This window comes from Heterodontus francisci, chromosome 43 (assembly GCF_036365525.1).
Source record: "Heterodontus francisci isolate sHetFra1 chromosome 43, sHetFra1.hap1, whole genome shotgun sequence".
NCBI classification, from domain to species: domain Eukaryota; kingdom Metazoa; phylum Chordata; class Chondrichthyes; order Heterodontiformes; family Heterodontidae; genus Heterodontus; species Heterodontus francisci.
This window is the reverse complement of record NC_090413.1, coordinates 30,474,346-30,490,204: the sequence shown is the minus strand read 5'-3', so window position 1 is coordinate 30,490,204 and position 15,859 is coordinate 30,474,346.

The window sequence follows — 15,859 nt, the reverse complement described above, 5'->3', positions numbered from 1 at the left end:
ATTTTGGTAGGAAGCACCCAGAGAGACAATATAAAATAAAGGGTACAATTCTAAAAGGGATACAGGAGCAGAGGGACCTGGGTGTACATGTGCATAAATCATTGAAGGTGGCAGGACAGGTTGAGAGAGCGGTTAATAAAACATACAGTATCCTGGGCTTTATTAATAGGGGTATAGAGTACAAAAGTAAGGAAGTTATGTTAAATTTGTACAGAACACTGGTTCAGCCTCAACTGGAGTGTTGGCATCCAGTTCTGGGCACCACACATCAGGAAAGATGTGAAAGCATTGGAGAGAGTGCAGAAAAGATTCACGAGAATGGTTCCAGGGATGAGGAACTTCAGTTATGCAGATAGGTTGGTTGAGAGGAGATTTGATAGAGGTATTCAAAATCATGAGGGGTCTGGACAGAGTATATAGGGAAAAACTGTTCCCATTGATGGAAGGTTAGAGAACAAAAGGGCACAGTTTTAAGGTAATTAGCAAAAAAAGCAATGGCGACATGAAAAGTTTTTCACGTAGCAAGTGGTTAGGTTCTGGAATGAACTGTCTGAGAGTGTGGTGGAGGCAGGTTCAATTGAGGCATTCAAGAGGGAATTGGATTGTTTTCTGAAAAGGAAGAATTTGCAGGGTATGAGGAGAAGGCAGGGGAGTGGCACCAGGTAAATTGCTCCTACAGTGAGCCAGCGCAGGTACGACAGGCCAAATGGCCTCATTCTGTGCTGTAACAATTCTGTGATTCAGTTAGGACGAAGTGGCTGGAGCAATGGAAACTCATAGTGAGAGGCCTTTATAATAGGACCATGATCACAAAGGTTTCCTTCTTTTACTGAGTCTAAACTGGAATTGTGATGTGATATGAGTGGGGCAGGGAACTGGAATAGGAATGGAACAGAGACAAGATAGAAGCATTGCCGGGTGTGGTAAGAGTAAGGCAAGATAGGAGCAGAGCGGGGAGGAGACAATTTAGCAGTGGGACTTAGAAGAGGGTAGGAGTGAGCCAAGCGCAGGATCATGGCTTCAGTTGCTTTGCCACTGAAGGAAATTTATTGGAATGTTTAATAATTAATTGATAATTTATAACTAATATATTTACATTCTGAGGCAAGCATAGGGAGAGAAAGGGACTTCCGTTGTAAAACAAACCTTTGGTTTGAGTTTAGATTTTAGAAATGCTCTGACAGCCTGTTGAAAATTTTGGTGATATGGAGAGTTTTATGCTAAATGTTTTGAGTAAATAGAGGAGCATTCCATGGTTGGAAAACATTTAACTGTTTATAAAGCTGCTCTTTGTGTTCCTGTTCTATGGCTGTGAGTCGTGGACAACCTATTGGTGTCACATAAAGCATAGATGCATTTCACCTTCACTGCTTAAGATCAACATCAGGTGGCAGGACAAAATCCCTAACACTGAACACTTGAAAGGTGCTGCATACCTGGTACAGAAAGCCTGCTCATCGAAGCTCAACTTTGCTGGGTCAGTCATGTCGTTCATATGGAAGATTCACGCATTACAAAGACAGTATTCTACAGCCAGCAGAACCTGGGAACTCGCACCATAGGACCGTCCACGTCAATAAGTCACTGAAAGCTAACCTGCAGGTACAGCAAGCAACTAAGAAGCCTAATGGTATGTTCGCCTTTATTGCAAGAGGATTTGAGTACAGGAGTAGTGAAGTCTTGCTTCAATTTCATAGAACCTTGTTTAGACCGCACCTGGAGTACTGTGTGCAGATCTGGTCCCCTTACCTTAGGAAGGATATTATTGCCATAGAGGGAGTGCAATGAAGGTTCACCAGACTTGTTCCTGGGATGGCGGGACTGTCCTATGAAGAGAGATTGGAGTAAGAGGGCGTGTGTTCTCTAGAGTTTCGAAGAATGAGAGGTGATCTCAATGAAACCCACAAAATACTTAAAGGGATAGACAAGGTAGATGCAGCTAAGATGTTTCCCCTGGTTAGGGAATCTAGAACCAGGGGACACAATTTCAAAATAAGGGGGAAGCCACTTAGGACAGAGATGAAGAGAAATTTCTTTTCTCAGAGGGTTGTGAATCTTTGGAATTCTCTACCTCAGAGGGCTGTGGAAGCTCAGTCATTGAGTATGTTTAAAGATTGACAGATTTCTAAATACTAATGACATAAGGGGATATGGGGATAGTGTGGGAAAAAAGCATTGAAGTGGATGTTCAGCCATGATTGTACTGAATGGCGGAGCAGGCTCGATGGGCTGAAAGGCCTGCTCTTGTTCCTATGTCCTAAACTTAGATACAAAGACATTCTGAAAGCCAATCTCAGAGCCTGTAAGTTGGACCCTACTACGTGGGATAAAACAACCATGGACAGATCCAAATGGAGAAGTGTCTGTTATCAAGCAATCTCAATACTTGAGGAGAACAGAGTCAGATCCCTACAGGACAAGCAAGCAAATCGCAAAGCCAGTGCCTTCAGCCACCCCTCCAACCATGACTTTTATTTATTTAGGGATACAGCACTGAAACAGGCCCTTCGGCCCACCGAGTCTGTGCCGACCAACAACCACCCATTTATACTAACCCTACAGTAATCCCATATTCCCTACCACCTACCTACACTAGGGGCAATTTACAATGGCCAATTTACCTATCACCTGCAAGTCTTTGGCTGTGGGAGGAAACCAGAGCACCCGGCGAAAACCCATCCGGTCACAGGGAGAACTTGCAAAGTCCGCACAGGCAGTACCCAGAATTGAACCCAGGTCCCTGGAGCTGTGAGGCTGCGGTGCTAACCACTGCGCCACTGTGCCGCCAGACTTCAGATGTAATATTTGCAATTGGATCTGTAAATCAAGATTTTGTTTAACATCACATATCAGCCAACACCAACCTAGACGGTGAACAACCAATCTCCTTGCTGAACACTCCTCCTTTGAAGTGACGGGAGAATCCATCATCACCTTCCTGTTGCTGAACTTGATTAAAGCTGTGTCATCACATCCTGATGTTGCCAAACATTTTGTCATCCTGTAGCCACACTCTGGGAGGTAAATTTACTCAGATTGAACCCCCAGCATAGCCATGCTGAAGTGCAGCATAATCTGGATAATCAGTACCACCAAGCCTTTCCGGTGCAGGACCAGTATAACACCCTGACCAGGGCGAGTAATGGATATCCAGTTTTATGGCATTGTCTATTCCCCAAGGTCAAAGGTGTTATAGATGGCCACCCACATTGCTTTCCAGGCTGCCAGTGTCAACTTTCTTCAGTCGGACACTTTTTTACTCTATCTGTGAAGTGTTTTGGGATATTTTCTAGATAGTTGTTGTGCCAGAAATAATTTTTTTCATTCTTGTTTTCTTACAAGCTATTCAACATTTCAAAATTTTATGACAAATTTTCAGACAAAACATTGTTGTCATTTAATTACACTGAAATAAATCAATTTACATACAAATCCTAGAGGCTTCAATATTCGTGAGATGGTCAGAGATTTGTGTGCAACAATGTAGATTATATGGTGGGTGTCCAAACCATCAATTGGGGGAGAGACAAAGTCCAGGTGGAATGAGGTGAACAGATTTTTTGAAGCACTTAGTAACTTTTGCTTCCTGTTAGGCTCCTGTCAAACAGACAAGAAGGAGACCGATTTTGCTCCATGCCATTCTCAGGGGATTCTTTTCTGCCTCCATCTTTTTATTTTCACTGCAGTTGCTATGGGTTCATTACTTGAGGCAGTGTAAGAATTGTTCTGTTGTTTGTTTTCTCTCTTGAATCAATGGAAGTCTCTGCCACACTTCCTCGAAGAGCCAATAAAATACACCAACAATTCATCTTTCTCTGCCAGTCATGGTTCTGAATGTTAACTAGAGATCTGTTTACTTTTGGCTATTCTGAATGAATGCATTCTCCCTTTAAATCTCACCCCTGCACAGAATAGTTGCATTGACTGTAATACTTATAACAAACAAATATAATAAATTCAAATAACAATTCACCAATTTATGTTCTAGTCACCTGCTCTGGACCTGATCCAGCCCTTTCAACGTGTTATTGGGCTGTATGAATCCTGTTCCACAAGATACTGGAATCTTTGAGAAAATCAAACACAAGCTCAAATGGGATTCTGCTGTTTACCTTCTTGCCCAGGCAGTAGATGTGTTTATTGGCTGGAAATGTAATCTGAACCAATTGGGATTTGTTCAGTATGACGTGGATATGTTAGAGAATCTGAGGGACGCAGGTGCAATCCAACCATGGAGGATATCAACAGACGATGGGGGGAGGTGAGGAAAACATTTCAAATGGTTTAAAATTTTAAAATCAGTAATGTCCTGTTGTGTTCACCATTCTGCCAGCTTGTTTAAATAACATTTTCCAAACTCTCTGTTAGCTCAGTCAGTAATTTTAAATGTACTGAGCCGTACAGGATGAGAAAGTCGGAGGTTGAATCCCAGGTTTGTAACAAGTTAATTCTTCTCAAACAGTAGATGGTTGCAGAGCCAAAACTGTTTTCAATGCCTCTGGGGTAGGCAGGAGTAAAAATCAGCCAGGGTTGCTACTCCTAATCACTATCCAGTGTGTACAGGTGGGCATCGGATGAGGACAGTCAGGGTTGACTGTTGTACCCCCACCATGTTAGAATCGTTCAACTACATTCACTTGGGTAAAATATTAGAAAGCATCTGTGCAACTGTACCCCAGCTTCTTATCTCCATTACCAGCTGTCTCCTTAAATTCCTGTCCACCATACCTCCAAAAGTGCAAGGATCACAAGGACTTCTTTGTGTCACTGAGATTGAGACCATTCATTTAACTGTCATTGCTACTTTGCCCTTTCTACTTGCCTACCAAGCTAAACTCCCCCACCCCCAGGCTCCGCCCTGCCTTAGACCTGAACTTGCAGCTGTCTCTGGTTTCTCTGTCATGCCCTATCAGAGCTCGTGTTACCCATGACACCCACATCTTGCTTCTTTGACCCTATTCCCACTAAATTGTTGACTACCCAAATTCTTTCTTTGCCCCCATACTAGCTGACATTGTAAATGGTTCCCTCTGCTCAGGTACTGTCCCCCTCCCTTTCAAAACCACTGTCATCACTCCCTCCTCAAAACCTCCCCCACCCCTCTGTTGTTGCAAACTACTGTCCCATCTCCAACCCCCCCTCTCCTGTCCAAAGTCTTTGAATGTGTTGCTTCCCGTCCATGCCCATCTTGCCAACAACACCATGTTTAAAACTCTCGAAACAGATTTCTGCCCCTGCCACAGCAGCGGATTGCCCTAACCAAAGTCACAAATTACATCTTCCGTGGCCACGGTGCATTATTCCTCCTCACCCTTCTCGACTTCTCTGCTAGCACATCATCCTTCTCCAATGCCTCTATTCTATTGTTTCTCGCAATAGGTTTGCTCTTTTTTTGGTTCCACTTCTACTTATCTAACTGTAGCCAGATATTCTCCTGCAATGACTTCTCTTCCCATCCCCCACACTATTTCCTCAGGAGTGCCCCCAAAAATCTATTCTTTGCCGCTTCCTTTTCTCATATATGTGCTGCACCTTGGTGACATCATCCACAGACATGGGGTCAGCTTCCACAAGTACACTGAGCACCTGAAGCTCTACCTCTCCACAAGTTCTCTTGACCTCTCTACTGCCTCTAAGTTGTTGGACTTCTGGGCTGACATTTAGTCCTGGATGAGCCACAATTGCCTCTAGTTAAACATTAAGAATACTGAAGCCATTGTCATTGGCTCCCACCAAAACTCTATACCCGCGCCACTGAATCCATTCTTCTCTCAACCACTGTCTCAGACTGAACCAGACTGTTTGCAACCTCAGCACTTTATTCAATCCTGAGCTGAACTTCCGACCCCATATCCTCCCAAGAGCTGTTTGCTTCTGTCATCCGTTTCTGATCTACGTAGTCATTTACAGTGCAGAGGAGGCCATTCAGTTCTCCACGGAGCTATGCAGTCAGTCCCACTCCCTGGCTCGATCCCCGTAGCCCTGCAAGTCTATTTCTGTCAGATGGCCGTCCAACATCCTCTTGAAGTCATTGATTGTCTCCGTTTCCACCACCTTTGTGGGCAGTGAGTTCCAGGTCATTACCACCCGCTGCGTAAAAAAGTGCTGCCTCATATTCCCCCCGTATCTTTTGCCCAAAACTTGCAACCTGTGTCCCCTAGTTCTTGTACCATTTGTTAATGGGAACAATTTTTCCTTGTCTAACTTATCTAAACCTGTCATAATCTTACACACTTCTATTAAATCTCCTCTCAATCTTCTTTGTTCTAAGGAGAACAAACTCGGGCTTTCCAATAGTAAACAAAAACAGAAAGTGCTGGAAATACTCAGCTGGTCTGGCAGCATCTGTGGAGAGACAAGCAGAGTTAATGTTTCAGGTCTGTGACCTTTCATCAGAATCAGCTTTCCCAACCTAATCTTGTAGCTAAGATCCTCTATCCCTGGAATCATTCTGGTAAATCTCTTCTGCACCCTCTCAAGGACCCTCACATCCTTCCTGAATTGTGGTGACCAGAACTGGATGCAATACTTTTGTAGGGGCCTAACCAGAGCTTTATAAAGATTCAGCATAACTTCCCTGCTTTTGTACTCAATGCCTCTATTTATGAAGCCCAAGATCCCATATGCTTTACTAACCACTCTCTCAATATGTCCTGCCACCTTCAAAGATCGATGCACATGCACCCCCAGATCCCTCCTTTCCGGCACACTCTTTAGGACTGTGCCACTAAGTATATATTGCCTCTCCCTATTCCTTCTGCCAACATCTACGGCTGAATCTGTCATCCATGCCTTTGTCACCTCAATATTCGACAACCTCAACTTATCACTTGGCCAACTTCCCATTCTCCATAAAGAGCTCATTCAAAACCCTGTTGCCTGTATTGTATCCCACAATTCCCAATCACCCAATACCACCCCCCCCCTTGCTGAGCTACATTGGCTTCTGATGCTCTGATACCTCAAATTTTAAGTTCTCATTCTTGTCTGTGAAGCCTCCATTACCTCAGTCTGCCCTATCTCTCTAACCTCCTACATCCTTTCCAGAACTCTGGCCTTTTATGAATTCCATCCACATCCCCAAACCATTGGTAGATGTGCCTTCAATTCTTAGGCTGTATGCTCTAGAATTTCCTCCCTGAATATTTCCACCTCTCTCCTTTAAGACCCTTGTCCATCTCATGGACTCCTGGTAATATCTTGTTTGGATTGCCTTCGATTTTTTTCTGATTATGTCTCTGTTGAGCGTCTTGCGACCACTTTTCTACATTAGGCATATATAGGAACATAGGAACAGGAGTAGGCCATGTAGCCCAATGAAACTTTTCTGCCATTCAGTGAGATCATGGCTGATCTGCGATTTCACTCCACATATCTGCCTTTGCTCCAAAATACCTTTGGTTAACAAAATATATCAATCTCAGATTTATATCTGCGCTTTAAAGTTTACAATTGATCTAGTATAAATTGCTGTTTGCAGAAGAGAGATCCAAACATCTATCACTCTTTGTAGAAGTGTTTCCTAATTTCACTTGTTACAACCGAGGCTGAAGGAGTGCACTGTCTTTCGCTAGTTCCACTTCTCCATCGATCACAACATATATTTAAATGTTTTACACAGTTACCGATATGGCCAATTATATACTCTGGTTTTGTTTCAGAATAAAATACACCAACCAGATTTCTTTAATGAAACAACAAAAGTATTAATTTATAATAAAACAAAACTTATTCAATAAAGGTACAAAGCTTATTAACATACAGGTTGGCATATGAAAGTTCCATTCTAAGTTAATCCAGCGCACACATACACACACACACTGGTTAAAACAAAGTAAAGTTTTCTCTGCAGAGATCTCTACAAAAAAGACAAAAAAATACTTTGGCCAAATACTTGCTAATTCTTGAAGGAAAAGGATAAGATATGGTATGTTCCAAGTCCTTTATTCTGGGGTACAAATATGCATAGACAGCTGTCACTGGGATCTTTTTGGAGCAGTTATTTTCAGGTGACGTCGAGGATTACTCTGGCAGGTTTTCCAGGAGAATCACTGCATCAGGGGTTTCAGCTATCACACTGGATTTTCAGGGTTTCTCAAAGAGATGGATAAAGGATTAGCTGCTGGCTTCTCTCTTAGCAGGCTTACCCCCAACTGACTTTAAAATATCCAAAACGAAACCAACTCTTGACCATCATAAATCTTGACCTGTCACTTCTCTGTAAACAACTCCCCTAGTCAGAAAGGCTCCTGTTGTTTACTTAGCTTAAGACATGTGACATCCAGCAAGGGTTTGTTTTTTAAATAAAATCTGAAGTCCTTCCAGTGACCTTTTAAAAAAAAGACAAAGTCCAGCACACATAGAAACATACATAGAAAATAGCAGCAGGAGTAGGCCATTCGGCCCTTCGAGCCTGCTCCGCCATTCATTATGATCATGGCTGATCATCCAACTCAGTAGCCTGTTCCCACTTTCGCCCCATACCCTTTGATCCCTTTAGACCCAAGAGCTATATCTAATTCCTTCTTGAAAACATACAATGTTTTGGCCTCAACTGCTTTCTGTGGTAGCGAATTCCACAGATTCACCACTCTCTGGGTGAAGAAATTTCTCCTCATCTCAGTCCTGAAAGGTTTACCCCGTATCCTTAGACTATGACCCCTGGTTCTGGACTCCCCCACCATCGGGAACATCCTTCCTGCATCTACCCTGTCAAGTCCTGTTAGAATTTTATAGGTTTCTATGAGCATCTATGGAATCTCTTCAGTCTTTCAAATGAATCCATTTCCACAATTTTTAAACACGAATCCTCAAAAATATTAAAATTTAGAAGCACTTTCTTAACACAATGCTGAAAGATCTGGCTCTACTTTTTTAGACTATCCCCCCGAGTCCTAGACTTGTCAACCAGTAGAAATAGTTTCTCTCTCTCGACCCCTTAATAGGTTGAAAACGTCAATAAAATTACCATGAACCTTCTTAATTCCAAGGAATACAACCCTAATTTGTGTAATCATTCCTTGTAATTTAATCCTTAGAGTCCAGGTATCATTGGTAAATCTACACTGTATTCCCTCCAAGGTCATTATATCCTTCCAAAGGTGTGGTGTCCAGAACTGCACACAGTACACCAGGTGTGTTCTAACCAGCAGAAGCATAACATCCAACCCCTTGTACTCTAGTTTGTTAGTGTCTAATAAGTTCTGTTAATGGATGTTAAATACCTGGTAGTTGAAGGTAATAGGGTGAACAGGTGTTGGGTATTGATTAGTTAATTGTACTCAGATGTATATATAAAGAGTCGGCCAGAACTGGCTGGAATGTGTTTAGAGTGGAGAGGTAAGGTCTGTGGCAAGCAATAAACAGTTTCCACCAAAGCATCCAAGTCTCAGTGGCTTCTTCATAAGCAAGCTTGGAGGTTACTCTGACATAGTCCTCTTGATGTAAAGGCCAGCATTCCATTAGTCTTTTTCATTATTTTCTGGTACTTGTCATGACATTTTAATCTAATTATCTGAACCCCCAGGTCTCTTTGGACCTCCATTGTTTCTAGCTTTTCATCACTTAGAAAGTAGTCTATCCTTTTTCAGTCCAAAGTAGATGACTTTCCATTTACTTACACCAAAATTCATTTGCCACAGCTTTGCTTTTAATCTATAACTATCTTTTAATAATTTTACACAGCGTACAATGCTGTCTATCTTTGTGTGATCAGCAAACTTAGATATGTGTTTTTTTATCTTGTCATCTTAGTCATTAGTAAAAACAATAATCAGTTGAGGCCCCAACACATTTCCTTGCATTACACAACTAGCATATCCTACAATTACAGTACCTACCCATTATCCCTTTTCTCCGTGTCCCTTTTAGCCTTCACCTGGTCTTATTGTGTTTAACTTTTAAAAACACTGTGTTTTGAGCTCCCCTTGGTAAATCCTTGTTCACCACTTTTCAATTATAAGGCAAAGAAATGAGCACAAACAGACTTCCTGAGGTTTAAAGAAAAGTGAAATTGATTGAAACTTAAACTCTAATTCGGTTAACGTCTACAGATACACGCTGTGCCTCACGTTAGCATGCATATGCGATACGTACATGCAAATAGGGATAGAAAAGAGCGGAAGAAAAATAAAGTAGAGAGGTTTGAGGCAATATCAGAAGAGTTTCTTCGATCTCTAGTCCTTTTCTAGGTAGTCTTGCTCCTTGTTGGAGCTGAGTATTCTTCTTAAACCTTGTTCACTGTAGGAGACTTTGCTCTCTTGGGGTTCATATGTCTTCAATGGGTCTTCAGTTCTGTGAGAAAGAGATGGGAGCAGACAGGAGAGAGATCTTTTCAGTCCATGAGCAGAGATTTTTCCGTTCAAATTCTCTGTGGCAAGTTCAAATTCAAAAATCTCCAATCACCAGTTAGTCATATGACTAAACTGGTCTGACCAGGTCTTCTGTGTATTGAGGAAGCAGGGACTGGGTCCTTTGTTCCAACATTGTCTGCTAGTATGCAAAAAAGGATTTTCCGGCGAGGGGCCTGGCAATTCCTTGTGATAGGCCCTCTTCCCAGCAGCAGTTTTAATGTTCATGTGGCAAAATAATGTGTGCCTCATTCTTGGCCTGCATGACACTCCATCTCCTATCTCCCAGACAATTTCCTATCCAGGTCAATAATTTACCCTTCCGTCCCATGAGCTTCAACTTTAACTGACTTATTCATTCATGGGATCTGAGCCTCACTGGCAAAGCCAGCATTTGTTGCCATCCCTAATTGCCCTTGAGAAAGTGGTGGTGAGCTGTCTTCTTGAACCATTGCAATCTATATTGTCAAGAATAAAACAATATGCTAAATGAGAAATATTAATTCATTGGTTGGAAACTTACATTAAACCTTTAATGGAAAAAATCCTACAGTTAACTTTTCAAAATGTTGACAGTCAAGATGGTCACCACAATTTGCATCTGAAATATTTTCATTCCAAGACGTTGAATTGGAAATGCAAGTCTAACAAGAAGCCCAGCTAGGACAATGCTTTGGCTAACTGAGTGAGTAGATTATCCAGATTACCCTTGTTAGTGGGATATTCAAAGCCATCTTGAAGCATTCATGAGTGGAGATGTCCCTCTAGGGGAGTAAACACTGACAATACCACCTGAGAGAGGTTTTGGGTTTTACACTTTGGATCTCACTAAAAACAAAAAGGACTGTCTCCCCAAACTGTGAAAAACTGGGAGTTTTGTTACACACAAGAGACAAACAGTAACCGAGTGTGCAGCAGCAAAAAAGGCTGTGTGCCTCTTTCTCACTCTGTCTCTCTCCAGAAAACATCAAGTTTGAAAACCGTCTGCGACTGTGGACCCTCCAAGCCTACAGATTGCTACAGAAACCAGGGGGAGAGAGCCACCTCCAAGTCTGCCTCCAAGAAAACCCTGAGCCAAAGTGCACTTTGACCAGCCAAAGACTTCACAAGAATACAATTCTAGGCAGAAGACCACCGAATCATCCAACCTCAGACTGTGTATTTAACTTTTATTTATTCTGGACTTTAATCCAACCAAAAAACCTACTTTCCACTCTGTAATCTATTGTGTAATCTAATTTGTGTGTGCGTGTGTATGTGATCCTTGTGTGAATGAGTAGCATATTTTTTCTTAAATTATTTTTAGATCGGGTTTAGCTTGTTGAGTATAATAAACTTACCTCTTTCTTGTTTAAACGCAAGAAAACCTGTCCGATTGGCTCTTTCACGATCACATTAAAGGTAAAAGGTAAAACATTTACTGAGGTGGTAAGTACAGCCACTGTTGAAAAGAAATAAACCCTCTGCTGTCAAACAAGAGGAAGGGCAAGAGGGGCGACTGTGACCCCTTCTTAGCTGGTTATAACAATATGGTTACAGCACTCACAATGCTGTTAGGGAGGGAGTTCCAGGATTTTGATCCAGCAACAGTGAAGGAGCAGTGAAATAGTTCCAAGTCAGGATAGTGTGTAGCTTGGAGGGGAACTTGCAGGTTGTGGTGTTCCCATGCATCTGCTGCTCTTGTCCTTCTAGCTTGTACAGGTTGCGGATTTGGAAGATGCTGTCAAAGGAGCTTGGTGAGTTGCTGCAGTGCATCTTGTAGATGGTACACACTGCTGCCACTGTGCATCGGTGGTGGAGGGAGTGAATGTTTAAAGGTGGTGGATGGGATGCCCATCAAGCGGGCTGCTTTGTCCTGGATGGTGTCGAACTTCTTGAGTGTTGTTGGAGCTGCAGTCTTCCAAGCAAATGGAAAGTATTCCATCACACTCCTGACCTGTGCCTTGTAGATGGTGGACAGGCTTTGTGGAGTTGGCTCCTGACCTACTTTTGTAGCCACAGTATTTACATGACTGGTCCAGTTAAGTTTCTGGACAACACTAACAACTGTTGGTGGGAGACTCAGCATTGAACATCAAGGGGAGATATTAGATTCTCTCTTGTTGGAGATGGTCATTGCCTGGCACTTGTGTGTCACAAATGTTACTTGCCACTTATCAGCCCAAGCCTGAAAGTTGTCCAGATCTTGCTGCATGTGGGCACAGACTGCTTCAGTATCTGAGGAGTCACGAATGAACATTGTGCAATCATCAGCGAACATTCCCACTTCTGACATTATGATGGAGGGAAGGTCATTGGTGAAACAGCTGAAGATGGTTGGGCCTAGGACACTACCCCGAAGAACCCCTGCAGTAATGTCCTGGGACTGAGATGATTGTCCTGCAACAGCCACAACCATCTTCCTTTGTGCTAGGTATGACTTCAACAAGTGGAGAGGTTTCCCCCAATTCCCATTTACTTCAATTTTGTTAAGGCTCCTTGATGCCACACTTGGTTAAATGCTGCCTTTATTTCAAGGACAGTCACTCTCACCTGACCTCTAGAATTCAGCTCTTTTGTCCATGTTTGAACCAAGGCTATAATGAGGTCTAGAGCTGAGTGGCCCTGGTGGAACCCGAACTGAGTGTCAGTGAGCAGGTTATTTCTAAGTGCCGCTTGATAGCACTATCAGTGACACCTTCCATCACTTTGCTGATGATTGAGAGTAGACTGATGAGGTTGCAATTGGGAGATTGGATTTGTCCTGCTTTTTGTGTACAGGACATCCCTGGGCAATTTTCCACATTGTCAGGTAGATGCCAGTATTGTAGCTGCGCTGGAACAGCTTGGCTAGGGGCACGACTAGTTCTGGAGTACAGATCTTCAGTACTACAGCTGGGATGTTGTCAGGACCCATAGACTTTGCATTATTCAGCACCTTCAGCCATTTCGTGATATCTCATGGAATGAATCGAATTGGCTAAAGACTGGCATCTGCGATGCTGGGGACCTCAGGAGGAAGCTGAGATGGATCATCCACTCGACACTTCTGGCTGAAGATTATTGCAGATGTTTCAGCCTTGCCTTTTGCCCTGACATGCTGTGCTCCACCATCATTGAGGATAGGGATGTTTATGGAGCCTTCTCTGGTTAGTTGTTCAATTGTCCACCAACATTAATGACTGGATGTGGCAGGACTGCAGAACTTTGATCTGATCTGTTGGTTGTTGGCTCACTTTGTTCTGTCTATTGCATGATGCTTGTGCTGTTTAGCATGCATATAGTCCTGTGTTGTAGCTTCACCCAGGGTGGCAACTCATTTTTAGGTATATCTGATGCTACCCCTGTCATGCTCTCTTGCACTACTCATTGAACAAGGGTTCATCCCCAGGTTTGATGGTAATGGTAGAGTGAGGAATATGCCGGGCCATGACCTCTTCCAGCCCTAGTCAGGCCTCCTGTCTCACCTCTTTTTCCAGTACATTGATGACTGTATCTGTGCCATTTCCTGCTCTCTCCCTGAACTGTAAAATTTTATCAACTTTGCTTCCAATTTGCATCCTTCTCTCACCTTCACACCAACTCCTATCATTTAATCTCTCCTGCCTTCCACCTTATCACAGACCTTCCCATTTGTTCTTTTACCACCCTCCCTATTTCACTTGCTTAAAACTATCATATGGTCCATATCTGACTCTTCCCTTCCCTTCCTCGACTTCTCAGCCTATCCCCAGACATAGAGACAATCAATAAATATTCACTATAAGCCCACTGACTGCCACAGCTACCTCGACTACATTTCCTGACACCCTGCTTCCTAAGGACTCCATTTCTTTCTCCCAATATCTCCATCGTATCTGTTCTGATGTAACCTTTTTTCTCTCAGAAGGTCGTGAGTCTTTGTAACTCTCTTCCTCAAAAGGCAGTGGAAGCAGAGTCTTTGAATATTTTTAAGGCAGAGGTTGATAGATTCTTGATAAGCAAGGGGGTGAAAGGTTATGGAGGTAGGTGGAAATGTGGAGTAATCAGTTCAGCCATGAACTTATTGAATGGCAGAGCAGGCTCGAAGGACCGAGTGGCCTACTCCTGCTCCTAATTTGTATGTCCGTATACCAACGCTTCTGATATGTCTTCGTCTTTCCTCAACCGAGGGTTCCCCTTGTCTTCACCTTCCACCTCACCACCCTCTGTATTCAACGGATCAACCTCTGCTATTTCCACCACCTCCACATGATGCCACCACCAACACATCAGTCCCTGTGCTCCTGTTTCAGCATTCCAAAGGGGCCATTCCCTCTGCGATACCCTGGTCTACTCCTCAATTACCCCCAACATCCCGTTCCATTCCCATGACACCTTTTCATGCAAGCTCAGGAGATGCAACACCTGCCCTTTTACCTCCTCCCTTCTCACAGTCCAAGGCCCCAACACTCCTTCTAGGTGAAACAGCAATTTGGGTGTACTACAACTTAGTATACCATATTCGCTGCTCACAATGTGGTTTGCTCTACGCTGGGGAGGCTAAACGCAGATCAAGTGACCACTTTGTGGAACACCTCCGTTCAGTCTGCAAGCACAACCCAGAGCTTCCTGTCATCTGTCATTTTAATTTTCCACTTTGCTGCCATGCTGGCCTCTCTGTCCTTGGCCTCCTGCAGTGTTTAAATTAAGCTCAACATAAGCTTGAGGAACAGCACATCATCTTTTGAGTAGGCACTTTACAGCCTTACATACTCAACATTGAGAACAGCAATTTCAAACTGTAACCTCTTAACGCCCCCCCCCCCCCCCCCCCCCATTTTGTTTCCTTTCTGTCCTATTTTTCTCTTTTTTCTTTCGGGCAGCAGCTATTCATCCTTCAGCCATTCACACCTCCTCTAGGCACATCTTTTTGTTTCTTTATTTGTCCCATTACCACTCCCTTTGGCCTTGCACCACCAACTCTTCTTTCATTTAATCTCTCCTTCTTTCCACCTTATCACAGACCTTCCCTTTTGTCCTTTTTCCACCTTCCCCCATTTCACTTGCTCACAACCTATCACATTTATAACTTTCCCAGTTCTGTTGAAAGATCATCAACCTGAAACATAAACTCTGTTTCTCTCTCCACAGATGCTGCCTGACCTGCTGAGTATTTCCAGCATTTTCTGCTGTTATTTGAAAGATTATAGTCAGTGCATCTGCAATATTCTCACCTATTTTCTTTAAAACCCTGGAGTGAAAATCATGTGGTCCGGGAGATTTTTTTTTATTCGTTTGTGAGATGTGGGCATCACTGACTAGGCCAGCAGATATTGCCCATCCCTAATTGCCCTTGAGAAGGTGGTGGTGAGCTGCCTTCTTGAACCGCTGCAGTCCTTTGGATGTAGGTACACCAACAGTGCTGTTGGGAAGGGAGTTCCAGGATTTTGACCCAGCGACAGTGAAGGAACGTCGATATAGTTCCAAGTCAGGACGTTGTGTGGTTTGGAGGGGAACACAAACATGTGGTGGTGTTGCCATGCATCTGCTGCCTTTGTCCTTTTTGGTGG